The following is a 21,778-nucleotide window of genomic DNA, read 5'->3' as shown; positions in this document are numbered from 1 at the left end:
AATTTAATGAAAGCAAAAGATGTCTGAGAATTTAGAAAGAGGTATGGCTTAAGAAATGTCAAGATAACAGGAAAGGAGCTTCTGCCAACCAAAGTAGATGAGTTCCCAGGTGCCATTAAGAAAATCATTGAGGAGAAAGGGTGTCTGTCTGAACAGGATTTTAATGCAGACGCAAGTGCTCTACTCTAGGGGGAAAAACTGCCACAAAGGACATTTATTAGTAAAAAGAGAAGCAAGTACCAGGATTTGAGTAGGAAAGGACAGGCTAACTCTATTGTTTTGTGCAAATACAGTCAGGTTTATGATTAGGACTGCCCTTCTCTATAAGGCTGCTGACCTCCAATCCTTGAAGGGAAAAGATAAATACCAGCTGCCACAACAAAAAGGCCAGGGCAGCCAGAACCCATTTTCTGGATTTGTTCCACCAATGCTTTGTCCCTGAGGTCAAGTACCCTGCCAGTAAAGGACTACCTTCTAAAGTTCTTTTAACATTGGACAATGCCCCTGGTAACCCATAACCCCATGATTCCAACACCAAATGTGTCAAAGTTATCTACTTGTCCCAGAGGACATTAGTAACACCTCTAAATCAGCCTCTAGATCAGGGAGTCGTAAGGACCTTTAAGTCTTATTACACACAGTACTCCATGGAAAAGACTGTCAATGCTACAAAAAAGAACTCTGATAGTGTCACTGAAGTGTGGAAGGATTACGCCATTGAAGATGCCATTGCTGTTATAGAAAAAAGCCACGAAAGTCATCAAGTCCAAAATGATACATTCCTACTGGAGAAAACAGTGTACAGATATGCCTGACTTCACAGGATTTACACCAGAGCCTATGGAGGAAATCATAAGAGACGACTGTGGATATGGCCAAAAAAAGGGGGGGGGGGGGGGGGTGAAGGGCTTCAAGATACGGATCTTTTTAGAGAAATTCAAGGGCTAACAGACTCCACATCAGAGGAATTAACAGAAGACAAAAGACCAGTGCTTCTAAATCAGCTCCAGATGATGAGGAAGAAGATGCAGAAGAAGCAGTGCCAGAAAACAAAAGACATAGGACAATCTAGCTATATATATATATATGGTTCCAGTTATTCAAGGCTGCTTTTGACTTATAACACAGATTCTTCTATGCCATGGGCACTGAAACTAAAGCAAAAGGTGTAAGGAGGATTGGTACCACACAGAAACATCTTCAGAGAAATGAAAATGCAAAAAAGTCAGGCAAAAATTACTTTTTTTCATAAAGTTACACTGAATGTGCCTGACTCCCAGTCTGCCTCTTCCACCTGTGAGACAGCATGACCAACTACTCCTCAGCCTACTCAGAATGAAGACAATGAGGATGAAGACCTTCATGATGATCCACTTCCACTAAGTGAATAGTATATGTATTTTCTCTTCCTTATGATTTTCTTAGTTTCTTTTCTCTAGTTTAAAGAATACAGTTTATCATGCATGTGACATACAAAATATGGGTTAATCAACTGTTTATGTATTGGTAAGGCTTCCAGTCAACAGCAGGTAATAAGTTTTAAGAGAGTCAAAAGTTATATACAGATTCTTCACTGTGCAGGAGGACAGCATCCCAACTACCACATTGTTCAAGGGTCAACTGTATATTTACTAAAAAAGAAACTAAGTAAAAGCTCAAAAAAGAACTTTAAATGATCAAAAGAATGTTCTCAAAAAAGTCCTCAAACTGAAGATATTCAGCCCTTGGTATAATTTGTTAGAAAATGTAATGGCCCTAACTGCTGGATGTGGTGACTCACGCCTGTAATCCCAGCACTTTGGGAGGCCAAGGCGGGGGCTGAGGCCGGTGGATCACGAGGTCAGGAGTTCAAAACCAGCCTGACCAACATGGTGAAACCCCGTCTCTACTAAAAACACAAAAATTAGCTGGGCAAGGTGGCAAGTGCCCATACTCCCAACTACTCAGGAGGCTGAGGCAGGAGAACCCAGGAGACAGAGGTTGCAGTGAGCCAAGACCACGCCGCTGCACTCCAGCCTGGGCAACAGAGCAAGACTCCATCTCAAAAAAAAAGAAAAGAAAAGAAAAGAATGGCCACAACCTAATATAATCAAACTCACGCCACTCAAAACAGAAAAAAAATTAATGCGTCCTCAAGCTCAATTCAGGAGACTGGTCCCAAGGCCTCCCTCCAGGAAGAGGCAACATAGCATGCCAAATTTCCTAAATTTGGCCATGTCAACCTTTTTAGGGATGTATGGAATGCCACGTAACAATACTGCATCAGCAATGGGAGTCCAACTAGGGTTCAAACACTAAAAATTTGAAAGGAGTCAATAATAGGATTATGTAACTTTCTTCAGCAATATAGTAGAAATGGTGGGAAAGTGAGGTTTGCACATAACTAGGGAATTGTAATGCAAATAAAAGAGCAACAGTGAACTTAACAGTAGCCCGGTTAAACTGTAATACAACACACAAATAAGCACTGTAGTATGTAACTTGATAAAACAAAGCAAATACACAAAACTCCATCAAACACACGTAATAATCTACCAACTAAAGACCTGGGACTATTGGGCAGCAAAAAGTGTACCTGGCTACCTTTGGCCCCTGTTGGAATCCTACTCTGTGCCACAAAATATGCTCTAGAGGAGCCAACTACAGACACCGTAGTATGCAGCAGTCTTATCCTAGCACGGAGAACAGGATTAATTCAACCTTTGGAAAGGAAAGGTGTCACTAAAGTTGACACCAGAGCACAAGTATTAAGAGAGAGAGTACACCAGGTGGGAAGTTCAGCATGTTTTCTAAAGACAGGAAATGTTCTAGGAGAGATGAAAAATTTAGGTTATCACTAAAATATGGTGCACAGGAAGCACTGTGGTAGAAGATGAGGGGAAAATAAGACCAGTGCAGATTAAAAAGCTGAAGACAGAAATTACTGCTAATGATAGGAGTATTACTTCATTTATTTCAGTGACAATTTGCATTTTGCTGATCTACTGGATGTGCAGTTTAGGGAAAAGGATTGAAACACAACTAATGAGACCAACTACCTAATGTAGCATGTAGTGGTACATTCATCACTATTTGGAATGAGGAAAGAGAAACAACCCTGAAGGCTAAAGGGTCAGTTTTATACATGCCTTTATGTAAGTAACTATGTTCATCACATGGCCAGGAGACAGCATAAAATACAGTAGACTCGGGAGACAGCAATCAATGTATAAGTAAGGGTGTGTGCTGGGGCTAGCTGAGACAACTGGTGTCTTGAAGAAAAGCAGAGCGGCCAGTCTCTAGGCTTGGTTTCTGAGGACTGTCCAGACCTGTTCCAACTCCACAATCATATCCTCAGAACAAAATCTCTTTTTGAGTTAACATGAGTAATATCTCTGTTCCTTGCGAAAAACTGATAGAAAAAGCAAAATTTAAGAAGAATCTCTCTAGAAGTATCTATATCTTTTGTTCAATTACTCCATTCATAAGAATTTAGCTTAAAAAAATGAATAAAAAATGAAGCTTCTGTATAAACAGCAAAAACAAAAGTGATTTCCAGCATTAGGAGGAATGAGAGTAAATCGTTTCTGTAACACTTTTTTTTTGAGACAGAGTTTCACTCTTGTTGCCCAGTCTGGAGTGCAAGGTCGTGACCTGACTCACTGCAACCTCCGCCTCCCCGGTTCAAGCAATTCTCCTGCCTCAACCTCTGGAGTAGCTGGGATTATAGGCAGGTGCCAACACGCCAGTCTAATTTTTTGTATTTTTAGTAGAGACGGGGTTTCACCATATTGGCCAGGCTGGTCTCGGACTCCAGACCTCTCAGATGATCCATCTGCCTCGGCCTCCCAAAGCGCAGGGACTACAGGCATGAGCCATCGCACCCAGCTTCTGTTACACTTTTGTCAGGAGAAATGTTTCTTATGAGTTAAGCTGTATTCCTAAAAGTTTTCTATAAAACCTTTACAGTATTTTTTCTTCACTGAAATGAAACTACCTTAAGTTAAGCCTATTCTGGGTCATCTGAATGGCCACATGACCTGGTATTGCCACATGATTTCAGTGTCCCATGTCTTCCAAGAGGAGTTAAAACCATTTTGGAACTAAGCGAACACTTAAAGTTACCAGCCTTACCTTTGCATATCTCAGTAACCACAGCTGGCTGACATCTGTCTAATATCTCTGGAAAATTTTAAAATTATGTAATAAAATAACATTTGTTGTTAAGTAATGCTGATAATACATCTCAGTTAAGCTTTTATTTTAAAAACTGAAGTATTTTTAGCCAATATTTTTGAAGTGTAAATAGACTGAATGTAGGTTGACAAGGAACAGATAACGATGTGTTCCAGGTTAAAAACAAATGAAACACAAAAAAGAAAACTAGACTTATGATCAAGTTGCCATCAAAATATGAATGAGTCATTTACAGAATATAGAGATTTCCTTCAATGGTGTGGCAGCAAATTCTCTACTGAAATAAATGTTCAACATCTGCAGAATTGAAATCTAAGTTCAGACACTAATTCTAATTTCAGCAAATAAGTGATACTTACATAATGCAGATTTCAAAAGAACACAAAGACTTTATCTTTACAGTTGAATAAGTCAGCTTACCAAATGATATCTCAGTAAAATTAGGATTCTAAGATTACTCACCGAAAAGTTTCAATAAGGTAAGAGTTCTAATTATCCTGAACTTGTAGTAAAGCCTTCAAGTTATTAACTCTATACTCTAGGTTGACAAATAGCATTCTCTGCACATTTAATTAAACAGTACATATTCTTTGCAGAGTCCTCAACTACGTGGTCCTTTTCTTACTGTTTTTATTCTGACATAACTCTATCACTGAGTATGTATTACAAAAAAATCTCCAAATCCTTAGAATGACTTTTCATTTTATATTGTCTTTTGGAACACATAAAGTTATATTTTAATTAAAAATCTTTTACGACACAACCTTGCCTCTTTTCAAAGAAATCTTGCTCTGCCTCTAAATATGGTAGGAAACATTTACTGAGTGCTTAAGACTAAGAGTCCAGTAAGCAAGAATTCCAAATCCTAAGAACCAACTGGGGTAGGTACTATTATTTACAAATGAGGAATGTGAGGCACAAATAAATACCCCAATGTAATACAGAGAATCCCCTCTAGATATTCTTATGGACACTTCAGTTTTACTTTTCAAATAAAGTTTCTAAAAGAAAGATCAGAAATTTGGTTTTAAGAGGTGAGACAGTGACCTAACCATCTCTCATAAGGACAGCCTGTGTATTCAGGTTTACCTTCCGCTAAGTCATAATGCCACTTCTGCCGCATAGCAAATTCATACTAAATAAAGTACTGATCGCACACTTTCTGTTATTTGTTCACACTTAACATCAATGTAAGAGAATATTAATTACTACTGCTTTCTAGTTAGTCTTGATATTTGCCAGGGTGATCCTCCTTCCTTACTTTTCAGATGTGTAGTATTGCTGTTTACTTTAAGTTTAGCATGTTCTACAAAAATCCTACAGGATTTTGACTGGAAGTGCAATGAATTTATATTAGTTTATGGAAAACATATTTATGATATCAAGTACTCCTACTATGCAAGTGAATATTTCCATTTATTTCTTATCTATTGATAAGTTGCATAATTTTCTCCATAAAAAACCTTACATCTTGTTAAATTTCCTTATTTCTCCAGGTATCTTGGTTTTTATTGTAAATGGAGACTTAAACTGTACAAAAATATTATACCGAACACTCTTGTACTTTCCATCTAGCTGTCATATCTTAGCATTTTGCAGTACTTGATCAGATGTAAGAAATAAGACAAGATATGGATACAGCTAAAGCTCCCCATGCATTCCTTTTTGATACCATTTCCCCCCCCCCTTGCTTCTCAGAGATAATCACTATCCTGATGTTCCCCCATGGTCACTTAACAGTTTTGCTACATATTGTATCCATACAATACAGTTCTGTACATTTTATAAACTTATATGAAAGTCTGATACTGTTCAGTACATGCTGATACATATATAATCCTAAATCCTAAGTTCATTCATTTTAGCTGTCACATGGCATTCCATTTTATGACTAGTACAGTTCATTGTCCATTCACTCTGGATGATTAGTTAGGTTCCCAATTTTCCTCTCTCACAACCTGCTACTAATACGCTGGCATATATCATTTTATACTATGTAAAAGCTCTTCTAGGGCAGAAGCTTTCAAACTTTTTAACCAAAAAAAGTCCCACAGTAAAAAGTACATTTTACACTGCAAGCTAGTATATACACACACTTATCTAGATGAGACATTTCACCACACGCTGCACTCTACAATTTCTCTAAACTGAGGGTCGTGAGCCATGAGTGAGCATGAAATCAATAATTCTAACAAATGTTTGCACTCATGTAACCACCATCCCAAACAAGACAACATTTCCAGCATCTCAGATGTCTCCCTTATGTCCCTTTTCAGTCTGTCCACCCTCCCCATCCCAGGCAACTACTGACTTCTGTCACTGAGTATTAATTTTACCTGTTCTAGAAATTCATATAGATGGAATTATGCTGTCAGTACTCTGTGTTTTTTTAACACTCTTTCGAAAGTTCTCTTGTATTCGTTTTCTAAGAATTTTTGTCACGAAGAAACACTAAATGTTATCATATGCTTTCCCGTTGTCCAAAGTTATATGACTTTTCTCCTTTAATGTGTTAACATGATGAATTTCATTTACGAGTTTTCTAATGTTTAATCATCACTACATTCCTGAGACAAACCCTAATTAGTCATGGTATTTTTGTTTTGAGTAAATGCTAACATTTTACAAACTACAATTTTTATTGCCACATTCATTGGTGAGAATGCAGCCTATATCCCCTTCTCACACTATCCAGTTGGGGTATCAAGATTATAGTAGCCTTGCAAAGTAATTTTTCTGTAACATTTTGTGTAAGATTTGAGTTAATTCCTCATGTTTGGTTGCACTTGTCCATATGGGGTTTTCATTTGCAGTCTGGTGTTTTCCTTGAGGACTTAAAATTTTATATTGGTACAGGTATATTTATTTTGTTTTGTTTTGAGAAAGAATCTCACTCTGTCGCCGAGGCTAGAGTGCAGTGGCACAATCTTGTCTCACTGCAACCTCTGCCTCCTGGGTTCAAGTGATTCTCCTGCCTCAGTCACCTGATTAGCTGGGATTACAGGCGCCTGCAACCATGCTTGGCTAATTTTTGTTATTTTTGATAGAGATGGGGTTTCACCATGTTGGCCAGGCTGGTCTCGAACTGCTGACCCACCTCACCCTCCCGAAGTGGTAGCCACCACGCCCAGTCTGGTATAGGTATATTTCCAACATGACTTTATGTTTCTTTTTTTTGTTTTGTTTTTTTGAGACAGAGTCTTGCTCTGTCGCCCAGGCCGGAGAGCAGTGGCACTATCTCGGCTCACTGCAAGCTCCGCCTCCCAGGTTCACGCCATTCTCCTGCCTCAGCCTCCCAAGTAGCTAGGACTACAGGCACCCGCCACCAGGCCTGGCTGACTTTTTTTGTATTTTTAGTAGAAACGAGGTTTCATCGTGTTAGCCAGAATGGTCTCGATCTCCTGACCTCGTGATCCGCCCACCTCAGCCTCCCAAAGTGCTGAGATTACAGGCGTGAGCTACCGCGCTCGGCCGACTTTTAAATTTTTAAATCATAATCTAGTGAAGTTTCTAATTCTTATTAAGCCAACTATGTAATTTATTTTGCTAGAAATTGTCCACTTTACCTGTTTCCAAATTTAAAGAAATAAAACTGTTCACAGTATTCTTGCAGTTTTAAAATCTCAATTTGTCTGCAGTTACACCACCTCTTCATTTCCAATACATTTGTCCATTTTTTTTCTCCTCTATCAATCTTGGCACTCTTTTCAACTTAGTTACATACACTAAACCAAAGGTACTATTTTTGTTGTTGTTGTTGAGATGGAGTCTCACCCTGTCGCCCTGGCTAGAGTGCAGTGGTGCAATCTCAGCTCACTCCAACCTTTGCCTCATGGGTTCAAGCGATTCTCCTTACAGAATGTATCAACTGTAATTGTTGGGTGCTTGCTAATTGTACTCTTCTAATCCTTTATAACCTTGTAGTTTTTTAAATCTACCTATGTACCTTTTCATAAATTACTGAGAGTTACATTAAAATTTTCTACTACGATTACAGATTTGATTTATCCCTGTAATTCTTCCAATTTTACCTTATAAATTACACCTAGTATCTCTTTTCCATTCCTTTGCTTTTAAACTATGTCATCATACTTTTAGGAACATCTTCACTTGTAAAATACAGCTGGCTGGATTTTTTAAATTTTTGATCTCCTTTAGCCAGCAAGTTTAATCTGAGATTACGTATTGAGTTTATGGAGATATCTGAGCTTATTTTCTACCATCTTATTTTGTGTTTTCTAGTATCTATCCATTTTTCTTTGCTTTTTTATTCTTCCCTGCCTTATACTGGAGTGATCAAATTCTCTTCATTTGCACCCCTCATCCCCACTGACTTGGAGTTACACATTATTCTATTTCAATTCTTTTGGAGAGTTATTGGTAAAAAATTTTTAATGGAAAACTTTAACTTATCATTGCATTGCAGATGAAAACAGTCTATTAAAAACCATAATAAAGAATTTTTTTTTTAAGAGATGGGTTCTCCCTACGTTGCCCAGGCTTTAACTCCTGGACTCAAGCGATCCTCCTGCCTCAGCCTCCCAAAGTGCTAGGATTACAGGCATGAGCCACCACACCCGACCAAGGGAATATTTAAAAAGCAGAAACCTCATGATAGGGAGAAGAGGTAAGGAGAAAACAGAAGCAAACTTTTAATGGCTGGAAAATGGGTGAGTAGTAATTGAACAGATCAGAAACTACTAACTCTAGGCTAGCTGTAGGGAAAGCTGAACACAAACGATTAACACAGAAATCCTCAAAAAGTTAAGGAACCAACAGCAAGTCACGGCAAGAACTGAGGGCCAGGTGGGGGAAGGAGTAATAGGTGGTACTTGTTAGAGCTTTGTAGAGAAGAATTCAGTTCTTAGATTTGCGCCCCTACTGTCTCTGGTTAACTAATCCTCTGCCTCAACGTTTACTTTCTGCAAAGGGGAAAACAACAATCCCTGGACTAGGAGATGGCCTGGGTATAAATAGAAAGAAAAGAGGGTGTTAATGAACATAAGCACACTATGCTAAACGTCAACTCCCAAACCTCTTCCTCCACTGGGTTCTGGCTCCCAAATACTAGCAGCCAGACCTCCGCCCAGTTATTCAGATCAAAAGACTTCACCAGGGTACCTGACCAACCCAGGAGGAAAGGCATACAGATGCTAATACTGGGAGTTTACCAACAAACAGCCTGCTCAGATCCCTCTCCAGTGAAACTGAAAGGATACAAGTTTCACCCACACGTTCAGTTTTTGATCAGCTTTTTAGATCCCCACTTCTTAAGAATTACTTTATCTGAGGAAAAATGTCAAACAAAATCAGAAAAAAATCAGCTTCAAGAAAAGACTATACAGAGGAAGAAAACATTTTTAAAACATCAATATGGCCAGAGAAACAAGACTTAGCAACCCTGAAGAAAGAGCAGCATGCTCTCAAACACAGCATTCAGAGAACTGAACAGCTCTTGCGTAGCTTGATGGCTCATGACAGCAGAAATAGGGGGGAAGATCAATAGAAGTGCTAGAAGATAAAGTAGAAGAAATCTTCCAGAAATGAGAAAAGAAAGACAGGAAAGAGTAGAGAAAAAGCGAAAAAAATTGGAAGGCTGGTTCCAGAGGTCCAATGTCCCAACAGCAATTTCAAATACAGAGATGCAGAGTAGGGGGGTCAAATAGATAAATTAAGAAAAAGCCCCTGAACTGAAAGATGGCAGTTTCCAGATGGAAAGGGCCCATCAAGACCCCAGTAAAATAAATGAAAACAAACCTACGTGAATGCCCATGGTAGCGAAACCAGAATGCCAAGGACAAAAAAAGGGCCTAAAGTTTCCAAGGAGGAAAAAAAAAAACAAAAAAATAGGTTATACAGAAAACAATCAAAACGGCTTTGGTTTTGTCAACAGTACACTGTAAATAAAGTCAAGAGAGCAATGGTTTCGTAATCCTGGACTTCATAATCTTTCAAAAAAAAAAAAGTCCAACCTAGACTTATGTTACCCAGAACAAAGGCATTTTCAGACATGCAATATCTCCAAGTATTTACTGCCCCCGCCCCTCCCTCCCCACGCCAGCACACTCTCCAGGAAGGTCCTGAAGAATATGTCTCATCAAAAGGAGATACTAGCAAAACAATAAGGAATACGATCTACACTTGAGCCCAGGAGTGCAAGGCTGCAGTGAGCCATGATCACCCTACTACACTCCAACTGGACAACAGAGTGTGACCTTGTCTCAAAAAAAAAAAAATATATACACACACACACACACACACACACACACACATACACATACACATAAAGAAACAACAGGAGATCTAACAAAGAAGAAAAAATGAAGGCAATCCCTAATATGCTAGTGAGGGCGAATCTCAGGATGACTGCTGTGTACTAGGTATAGAGGCAACCAGTGCAAATCGGAGCAAGTTAAAAAAAGACGAAGCCAAAACAATGGCACCTTCTCTCCAAAGTGAACACCGTAAATGTCAATGGAAGCATAACCTTCACTGATGAGAACTATAATGATAAATGGATAAGGGTGATTGATGGGGCCATAAAGAACAGTTTTTAACCACTCTTTACCAACATCTCAGCAGATTTCTGATTCCAAAGATTACAATGCAAAAGAAAAAAATTTTAAACAAGAATTCTTATATTTGTACATATTTATATATGTATGGATTTATTTAGACCAGTGCTATTCAACAGAAACAGGATGCAAACCATGTACTGTTAAATTTTCTATCAGCCACATTAAAAAAGTGAAAACAGGTGTGCTTCAGTCAGTTCAGGATGCTATAACAAAGTACTATAGACTATGTGGCTTATAAACAACAGAAATTTATTTCTCACAGTTCCGGAGGCTGCAAGTCCGAGATCAGGGTACCAGCATGGTTAGGTTCCAAGTAAGGGCCCTCTTCTGGGTTGCAGACTGCCGCTTTTTTCGGGTATCTACACATGGAGGACAGAATGCTAACAAGGGTCTCTTTCATGAAGGCACTAATCCCATTCATGAGGGCTCATTATCTCCCAAAGATCCCATTTCCTGATGCCATCACAACAGGAATTACAAGATGAAATCATAATTTAATAATTTTATTAATTTAACCCAATATATCCAAAATACTATTTCAATTTGCAATCGGTATTAAAAACCACTGAAATATTCAACATTCTATTTTTGTACTGTTAGAAAATTAGTGTGTATTTGACGCTTGTGGTCCATCTCAATTCCAAGAGTTCAATAGCCACGTGTGGCTAGTGGCTATCACACTGGACAGAACAACTCTAGAAGGATAAACGAGAAGCTAGTAACAGTGATTACATTTCTGGAAAACACAACTGGGCACCGGGAGGTAGGAGATGTGAAGGAGACTTAGTTTTCTCAGTATTTACTATTTTGTTCTCTTTGACTTTTATACCATGTGCATGTGTTATTCGAAAAAAATGAATGAAGCACATTCTCTAAAATAAATTACAAATGTAGATATTCTTTGAACTACTCTTAGCAAACTATCTTACAGACAAACCTGCAAAGGAGCAAAATGCTATATAAACGAAGTTATTTGTTGTAGCATTGTTTTTAATGCCACAAAACTGGAAATCATCTAAACGTTCAACAGAGGACTAACGATATATTCACACATCTGGCCAGGCACAGTGGCTCACACCTGTAATTCCAAAACTTTGAGATTGGCAACTGTATGGCAAAGAACAGACTGATAAAGAGACTCTTCAATGCATATGCCTGAATTTTGGATTGCAGTCATGTATTATGTATATAAAAATTCACTATTCCACATGCAGCTGTAGATTTGTTTTCATTGACCCTGCCTTGCCTTGCTGTGATATTTAAGTCCATCGAAAGCCTGTTTTTCCAGTTCCTCCATAGAGAGGTCTGAGGCTTCTTTCTCCCAGAAGCCCCAGATGTTTCAATGATATGAGAACAGTTTTTATTTTTTAATTTTTTTAAGCACACAGTTCCCAGAGTTCTGTCTCCTTTCATTGAATGGTATTATAATCTCAGCCCCAGCTACTGAATCTATCTCTAGTAAATGCCCCACAGCCAGACTTTCCTTAAAGTTGACTGATTTTTCTAAGTTTCTGGTACCTGGGCACTTTCCCTCCCCCTTTAAGATAACCTATATACATAAGAGAAAACTTGTTTCATATTTTATCCAACATTTTCATCTGTTTACAGTAGGAAGAATGGGCCTAACTTGTGTCTGTCTCATTTTAAGAAATTTAGATAAAGACAGTATAAACAATAACAGCAAACACTGAAGAAGGTATGATCATTGAGAAGAGACTGCTAAACTTGGCAGTTCATCTGGAAGGCCAGTAGGAAGGGAAATGTGAAAAAAAATGGTTAAAAAAAATTTCTCAAAGTTGAAGTCAAGGACAGATAGTGACTAAATGTAGAATGCAAATGTAGATTGCACTTTTAAAAGGTATGGAGGGAAGAGAAATTTCAAGTCTTCAAACTGCAGGGAAATACAAAATATTCCCCAAATACCTATGTGAATTTTTATTTCAAAAGAAAACCAAAGTTAATTATTTCAATATAACATACTTTAAATATGATGGTGCTGCCTCATCTGCAACATCTATACTAGAAATAATATAAAATCACTGTACAGTCAATCCTCCTTATCTGTGGGTTCCAAATACACGGATCAAACCAACCATGGATAAAAAATATTCAGGAAAAAACTGTGACTGTACTGAACATGCACAGACTTTTTCTCATCATTTCTAAAACAATACAGAATAACAACTATTTACATTATATTAGATATTAAGTAATCTAGAGACAATTTAAGAATAACAATAAAACGTGCATAAAACAAATTCTACACCATTTTATATAAGGGACTTCAGCATTCTCAGATTCTGGTGCCTGCAGGAGGGTCCTGGAAGCAATCCTCTATGGAGACCCAGATTTTTAGCAATATATGTTCAAACATACTACAAGGCAGAGAAAAAAGCAGCAGAATTTTAGTCAAATAATTCATTAGTAACTGGGATAACAGAAAACCTCAAAAAAATTAAAATACATAAAAGCCAATTTTTTAAAAACAGATTTTTCAATTATCACTATAACTATGTTCTTTCCAAAGCGTAAGCTAGTGAGGAAAGACACTGCCAACTGGAAACCTAGGTTGGCCCTCATGGAGAATGATGGGTGGTTTCTTTTAAACAAAAGCAAACAGAAAACATTGATGTGTTCAACTTTATGGACTGTCACACCTAATGCAAGCTTGAATTTAATTCAAGAAAATTATTATTTTAGCAAAAGTTCACATTAAATAGGGACTGCTGTGTAAAGAGACTACCTATTCGTTTTTGTTTGTTTTGTTTTGTTTTTGTTTTTGTTTTTACCTAGGAGTTATATTCCTATCACCTATAATGAGTTTTGTGGAATCCACAACTCTATAATCAACTTGTAAACATATAACTTACATATTGGTTTATCACTCCCAGATTATTTAAAAAAACAAAAAAAAAAAAGCACCTATGACAACACTACACAGGCCCAGACTCAAATCAGCACAAATATAAAGTACAAGTACTCCAACTGCTCTTCAAATTCCCAGTCTATCCTGACCCTCTTCTGAAGCAGCAACTAATATCACGTCAAATCACGTGAGTGGGGTCCCCAGGCCGTAAAAGTTCAATTAAAGGAAAGTCTAGAGTAGTGCCACCCAACACAACTTTATACAATGATGTAAATGTCCTTGGACATCTGTGCTGTCTAATACAGTAGCCATCAGCTGCATATGGCTATCTAAATTTAGATTAAATAAAATTTAACGTTCAGTTTCTCAGTCACAGCAACCACATTTCAAGTGCTAAATAGTCACATGTGGCTGGCAGCTACCTGTTAAGATACAGCAGGTCTACAGCAAAAATTTCTCCAAGACCTACTGTTCAGTAGTGCTTCAAAGGCTTCCTAGTGGTGAGGATAAGAGGAAAACTGATCAGGCAGGACTTCAACAACCGCCTATTCTTCCTTCTACAAAACAGCTTTACTCCTTTTATCTGCTTTACATTTTGAAACCCTGCGTATTTCTCTCTCAAGGCTTTCTAGTTGTTGCTGTGTGCGCAGGTGTGTGCATGTTTTAAGTCTGACTACTACTGGTTTAGAGCAGAAAAGGCCAAGGCACAACCTCAGGCCAAAGCTGGACCCTCCTGATAACTAAAACGTTACAAAAAAAAAAATGTTTAACTGATCAGCTAAAATGAACTACAACCTAACTGCCTATTAAGAATGTTAGGCTGGGCGCAGTGGCTCACGCCTGTAATACCAACACTTTGGGAGGCCGAGGCGGGCAGATCACCTGAGGTCAGGAGTTCCAGACCAGCCTCACCAACATGGTGAAACCCCATCTCTATTAAAAATACAAAATTAGCAGGGAATGGTGGCGCATGCCTGTAATCCCAGCTACTTGGGATGCTGAGGCAGGAGAACTGCTTCAACTTGGGAGGCGGAGGTTGCAGTGAGCCAAGATCGCACCGTTGCACTCCAGCCTGGGCAACGAGCAAAACTCCGTCTCAAAAAAAAAAGAGAGAGAATTTTAAAAGCTGATCTCAATAAGGAAAATTTGCATTCACTGTCACAGATAAAGTACCTCTAGTCAACAAAAAAGTTTCAATAGTTCATTCAAGTCAAGGGAGAAGGCTCACGGGGCCAGCTTCCACAGCATCATTTATGAGGATTTTATACAGGGGACTCTGCAAAAAAGATTCACCACCCCACGTTTTCTTTTTCTTTTTTTTTTTTTTTTTTGAGATGGAGTCTCACTCTGTCTCCCAGGCTGGAGTGCAGTGACAGGATCTCAGCTCACTGCAACCTCGGCCTCCCGGTTCAATCAAGTCTCCTACCTCGGCCTCCCAAGCAGCTGGGACTACAGGTACCTGCCACCACACCCAGCTAATTTTTGCATTTTTAGTAGAGACAGGGTTTCACCATGATGGCCAGGCTGGTCTCAAACTCCTGACCTCAAAGTGATCGGCCCGCCTCGGCCTCCCAAAGCGCTGGGATTACAGGCGTGAGCCACTGCCTTCGGCCTCACCACTCCACATTCTGAAATGAAAGATGTGATGAGGACGGAACATTTCCTTGACATTTACAAGACCTTAACCATTATGTCTTTATAGAATTTCTGGAAGTAGCTGAAGCAGCATATGAAAATGTAGTTTACTTTTAAATATAGGCAAACTATAAGATCACAGATTTACTATGCTACTTCCTCAGAGCAAGAGTCTTTTTTGACTTAAGAGACTCAAACTAATGAACAGATGGAACACCAGTGGTTCACTCAGGATTATTCTTACTGAATATATTAAATGTAAAACTACATCCCCCTTTCCCACAAAATGAGGGAAGGTATGACATTGTACATTATTCAAGGAAATGCACATTTTTACATTAAGGTAGACACGTGTACTAAAAAGAAGCAACTAAAGTCTGTTCTCACTTTCCACTACTCTACAGCCTTGAGGTCAATGTAAAACCAGATTTTGAAAAATGACAGGGCTACCTAGGAGAATTAATGACAATTACACAATAAATTTACAAACTTTGATAAGAATTAATCACATTAGAATTTCTATTTTCTTAAGAGTACAAATCTAAAGCTACATCAAGCACCTGTCCTATCAATGTGTCTCAGTTACAAATAAGAGGAACCCACAGAGCCAAGGAGAACCACTCACACTGTACAATGTGAGGCAAGCACAGAAGACACAGAATTGTCCTAGTATTTCTGGCTATCTGACCAAACTAAAGGCAGTGTCTAAATCCACCTGGCTTGGAAAAATTACATTCTTCCTACATGAAATTGCTGAACTGAAGCTGAGAGCTATCTTTGAGATGTAAATCTAGAATCAGCATTGAATTATGTCCTAACTGAATACATCACAATTACACCAACCTGAAAAAAATGATCAAAATTGATCAGTGACAAGCAATAAGCCTCCAAATATGCATTTTTAAACCAAAAAGGCTAGTACTTTTTTTTGTACTACTGCTAAAAAAAAAAAAATCCGATTTTTAAAAACAGCCAAGGCTACACATTACAAGGTCACCAATAATTATCTGGTGGTGCAGATGGTTTAAAAAGTAACCCTGAAATAAGGTTAGAAGAAACGAGATCAAAAAACTTAACAGTGCTAATACTGGGCAGAAGTATTATCAATGCTAATACTGGGCAGACATTACAAGAGTCAAGAAACCCTCAACAAAGAGACTGGCCAACTATCCACTCTTGCTTTACCCTAGAAATCTCGAGCATACTCTGTCTCAAAGCACAGTGAAAAGCATACGCTACTGTCAAAGCACAAGTGAAATTTTATGATACTTCTGTAGACTGACAAAAAAATTACTTACTCTGAAGAAAGGGGGTGGCATAGGGTGCTACCACACTGAGACAGCCTTTCTTTACTGCTGGCTATCCTTTCAGCTTAGAATCTGAATGGCTGTCTGAATGGCAAAACAAATGAAAACATCTTGGTCATAACAGGTACTGTGGATCTTTCATGAAATAAACCGTAAGCTATAGCACAATCTTCAACCCCTTTAAGAACATTTCTTAATCATTCTGAGTGACAATCTAAAGTATATTATGTAGATAACTGCACTCTTAAAAAGATTTTCCCAAACATGATTTAAGCTAATTGATGAACATTCGTTACTATGCTTTCAGGTCTGGTCCTGCACTCAATGGCCCCAGACATGCTAGTCAGGCTTTGACTATTTTTGTGTCTTGTAGATTATCTCTGTTATCCTCACCGGGCTGTTATCTGTTTTTTTCTTACAAGAGACACTAGTCTAACATCCTACTACCCAGCCCCCACCACACCCCCTTTAAACCTCCCCCAGTACCCATAATCTACTTGTTTCTAATCTAGTGCAGGTTTAGAAGCCAGATAAGTTTGCTTGTTAGAAACACTTTAAGTAAATGCCAATGCGTTCTTATTAAGGGGCTCCAAGGCTCTCCTAAGCTTTAAGCGATCGACTGGGACAATTTGGCTATCCCAGGCCTTTGTTGTTCATTGTCTGCTTCTCATATACATTTTATGATAGGTCAGTAATAATAGTGTAGGCAAATCATTTGGATTAGAAAAAGCCCAAGTAACAAACCCACAACTACAAGAGAGGAAGAAATCATTTGGGAGGACCCTTATGTCTCAGGCAATGTTCTAGGTACTTTAATTGTGATCACTGAATAAGGAAGGGGTTATTACTTCCATTTTCTGTCAGAAAACCAACCGTCAGGGGTTAAGCAGTAAATTGCCCAATATTGTAACTGAGAAACAAAATATTAGCCTAGGGCTCTCTGATTCCAAAACCCAAGGCCTTTCCACTACACGAGACTGCTGTCCAATCCTGGGTCTCGGTTTAACTACCTGTTTTTACACTTTATTCCTGATCCTTCCACTGGAACCTGAGTTATTCAACTTTGCTTTCTTTCCTTAACCAGTTTCTGTAACTAAAGGGCAATAAGTGATCAAATTAAGGTCAGATGAAGCTTAGTTCTACAAGTGTACATCTGTTCAGCAATAAACATGTTTCTGAAAGACTGGCTGTATCTTCAGTTTGTATAAGCTGTGTAAAACTGGTGACAATTGTTCCCAGTGACACTGAGTTAACACTTCACATCTTCCCTAGTGCTATCCGTTACATGTGATAGGAAGCAAGGCAAGCATACTTTAGGAATGGCTCAGTAACGCATGTGCCCCTGATTTGTACACTAACAACTGTCTTACTCTGAACACTGGAGAATTGGGCAAGGGACATGAGTTTCCACTTTTCTAACTCCATTAAGGAACAGGGGTGTACTTGTTTGCTGGTAAGATACTTTATTGCCTAGTCCAGAGCCTGACACAAAGAAAAAGCTGTTTGTTGAATAAATGAACAAATGCTACTTGCTCAATACAAGTTATTTGTTGAAAATAAATGCATAACCTCTCCTAAACTGGTTTTAAATTCTTTACGTTTCACATTTTCTGACATACCTTTGGAATACTTAGTGGAAAACATCTTACCTCTTACAGAAACTATGGGCCTAAAAATGGCTCTTCCACACCCATCAGAAGGCTAGGAATCTAAAAGACATGTCCCTCTCCACCCTCTAAAAATGACTCTTTGTCCCAAGAATATGAATAAATCTCCATCTGCCAGGCTGCACTAAATACAGTTTTTATATGCATTACAAAAACACCTGTATTTAAAGCTGCTACAAAACGAGGTTTTTGGAGCCCTAAAGCACAAAACCAACAGAATCAAAACCAAAAAAGAATAAGGAAAGTCTTTTAAAACTGACAAAATTTGCAAAATGTAAAAATTCAATAGGTCTTTGCCCAACAGTTTACACAGCTAAACTGAGCTTTTCCATTCACATATATTCCCCCAAAGGTGAAGTAACCAGATTATAGCAACATGATTCTAATATTTACAATGTGAAAATGAAAAGGTGACAACCACCTCTGGCCATCTTGAAGTAGAATAGAAACAACCTTTGTTCCTATCAAAGAGAAGTTTTGTTGAAATACACAAAACCATCCCCAATATTCCTACACAAGAATTAAAACACATACCAAGCCCGGTAAGTCACAAACAACAGGAAATTATCCTGCACGGTTTCTTAAAAGACTATTATTTCATGAAGCGTACAGACTGTGTAGAGACATGACCACTTATGACTAAGTATACGTAGGTTACAACCTTGAAAAACCAAAGTTTTGTTGAACACCTACAATGCTTGTGGCCACACTTAAGAAGGTGTGGCTAAGTATAAAAACCAAGCTCTAAGAGCATTTTCTTACTAAAACCCCAAAATCAAAGTTTCCAATCACATTACATTAAACCTGGCCAGTGAACTGCCTTGAACTCAATTAAATCCAATAGAATTTAATATTTATAGTAAAAGTGGGTACACTCTTTAGAAATGCCGAAAGATGTGAACTATTTATATTTACTACCAAATGTAAGTTTACGGCAAAGGATAAGAAACTTTAAAAATAAAAGTATTACTTTTGAATTTAATATAAACGTTTGCTAAATGATCTTCTGGCAAAGGAAATTCTTTATATATCTTGTATGGGTTTTCCAAAGGCAAACTTTTTAAAAACCCTCAAACTATGGTATATTTATGAAGCTCATTTTAAATTATTTCTTCCATCTCTGCTTCACTGATTCATGTATTAAAACTGTTGAAACTCCATTTAACAACTTGACTAATTTCTCTGTAAGATGGAAACTTTTTTAACGGGGGTTAAAGTAGAATAGCAAATTTTCAGCATAAGAGCAAATTTATTATTAGGCTAAAGGAAAACATCCTATCAGCGATTCATTCATACGAAACTATCAGGTTCAATTCATATTAAGTCAGAAGAGAGAAAAAGAATTTTGGAAATTCACATTGCAAGGACTATTTCTAAAAAGATGTAACTACTCCAAGTTATTTATTTATTAACAATCATTTTACACATGTCGTTTTAAAAGTTTCACACACCCAAATTTAAGATAGTCCGAATTGTAACAAACAAGACATGACTGATGGAAAATGCTGCTTGCAAACTCGTTTTCCCCGGAGATTTCTTTTTAAAAGATTTGGTTGACAATACACTGGTGGTATTTTGCTTTTAAAGTGTTAAGAGGAAGGAATAACAAAACCAACCCAGGTATTTTCTGTTTAGGATCAAAAGGAAATCGTAAGGATAAATAAAAGACAAAAAAGGACCTGACCCAAAGATAGTATCCCCTCCAAGAGAACGAAGTTGCAATTTTGAAAACCAAGTTTGAAATACAAGAAATCACTTCGAGGGCTTTTCCAAAAGCGTGTGATAAAAACTAATAGGCTCCACCCGCAGAACAACTTTCACAAGTGAGTGAAGGATGATCACAGTTATCAGCTGTGTGCGTGTTTGTGAGTACACACAAGCCATGGAAAACCCGAGACTACTATGGTTAACAAAGGTTAGGGGACCTTAAAAAAAAGTGGAGGTAAAGTATTACGCACCCCTAACAAGGCTTCCCGACAACTCCTGAAACCAGTGCTCTGGCCCTTCGGCTTTAAAAATCAGAACCACAAACTATGGAGTGTTAGAGCCGCGAGGGGAAGGGACGCAGGCACCCCCACCCCCGCCAGGCTAGGCGGCAGCGCCGGGCCGCCGAGCACCGTACCTCCCCGGCTCTCTGCCCCCGAACCTGCATGCCCGGGCCGGCGCACCCACAGCCCCCGAACTCACCACACCCCAGCCCCCACCCGCCGCGGCCATGTGACACAGCCCATCGCTCCGGCCGCGGACGCACGCAAACACACCCCTAGCCGGAGGCCCGCGGGCGCTCAGGCTTTACCTGCACGGTGGCGCCAGGTCCCGCCCCGTCAGATCCGGGGGGTCCGGGACCTTTTGTTCCTTCCTCTTCCGATGGGATGGAGGGGGCTGGGAGGGGAAGAGGGGAATGGGCGATTGGAGGCGGAACTGAAAACACTCCCGGCCGCTGTCTTCCCGCCCCGCCCCCAGGCCCGGGCCTGGCCGCCTGCCCCGGCGCGCGGGAGGGTAGAGGAGGGTAGAGGGAGGGGAGGGAGGAGAGGGGAGGAGAGGGAGGGGAGGGGAGGGGACGGAGCCTGGCCGCCGCCCGCGGGGAAGGAGGGGGTGAGGACGCGCGCGCCCGCGCTGCCCCTCCTCCCCTCAGGCGCGCGTCCGCAGCCCTACCGGCCGCCCGCACGGCCGCGCCCTCCACCGCCAGCCCACCTCCGCTTCCGCCCTCCGCCCTCGGCCGCCGGCCGCCGCGGCGCCACGCACCCACCTCCCGGCGGCTGGCGGGCTGCTGGCTGGCGAGCTGCTCCTCCGCCGCCGCGGCCGCGCGGGTAGACCCGCCTGCCACCCTGGGCCGCGGGCCCCGCCGATTCGCCAGCGCAGCCCCGGGGCTGGCACCCTGCCGCCCGCTGATTGGCGCCTCCAGCCGCCCGTTAGGGCGCGAGGCACGCCGGCCGAAAGCCGCGCGGGGCGGGCACGGAAGACGGAGGGAGCGGAGGAGGAATGGAACGAGGCCGAGCGCCGCGGGCAGGGCCGGGGGGCGAGCGGGGCGCGGGGACTCGCTGGCCACCGCCTCCCCACCTCCCTTTGCCTACGGCCCGCCCCGCCTCCCGGCCGGACCGGCGGCCCCCGCAGCCAATCAGCACGCGGGGAGCTCGGGGTGTGAGCCGCGCGTCGGGGGCCTCGAATCGGAAGGGAGACGTCGCTCGCTGATTGGTCCCGCCTCCCCAGTCTAGCGTGAGGCGAGGCGGGGCGCGGCCGGGCGGGGCTGGACGCCCGCGGTTTCGCTTGAGTTGGACTCTGGCGCGCTCCCACCGGAGTTCGGGGGCAGCGGGGGGAAGGCCTGCGCCCTGCCGTGCGGGAAGACGATTCCCGGCGACCGCCCGATCCCTCGCTAGCGTCGTGGGGTGGGGCCTGTGGGGGCCTGCCGCTTCGTCCACAGTCCGTCGTGAGGCCGGCAGCGGACACGTGCTCATCTCACTGGGAGGCCCCGGGCAGCCCGGAGGACGCGCCTAGGAGAGAAAGGGGGTTTGGGAGAAGCCCGAGGACCCGTCCCGCGACTGGGCGCGC

The 21,778-nt window shown here is 40.8% G+C and overlaps 1 protein-coding gene across 5 annotated transcripts in view; it reads right to left on the bottom strand.

The window, feature by feature from the left end:
* SMAD2 (SMAD family member 2) overlaps positions 1–21,367 on the bottom strand; it is a 94,895-nt gene extending 73,528 nt beyond the window's left edge. For 2 of the 5 annotated variants that reach the window (XM_023207590.1, XM_023207593.1), the window contains exons 1-2: positions 20,979–21,367; positions 20,526–20,611 (exon numbers count right to left, since the gene is read on the bottom strand). The gene's annotated coding sequence lies outside the window, so the exon portion shown is untranslated. Of the gene's footprint in view, positions 1–11,014; positions 11,114–20,525; positions 20,777–20,978 lie in introns of those variants that run through there. The other 3 variants (XM_023207591.1, XM_023207594.1, XM_023207592.2) reach the window with 2 other exon arrangements.
* Positions 21,368–21,778: the final 411 nt, after the last annotated feature.

This window comes from Piliocolobus tephrosceles, chromosome 18 (genome assembly GCF_002776525.5).
Source record: "Piliocolobus tephrosceles isolate RC106 chromosome 18, ASM277652v3, whole genome shotgun sequence".
Lineage (NCBI taxonomy): Eukaryota > Metazoa > Chordata > Mammalia > Primates > Cercopithecidae > Piliocolobus > Piliocolobus tephrosceles.
This window is presented reverse-complemented; position numbering and strand designations above follow the sequence as displayed.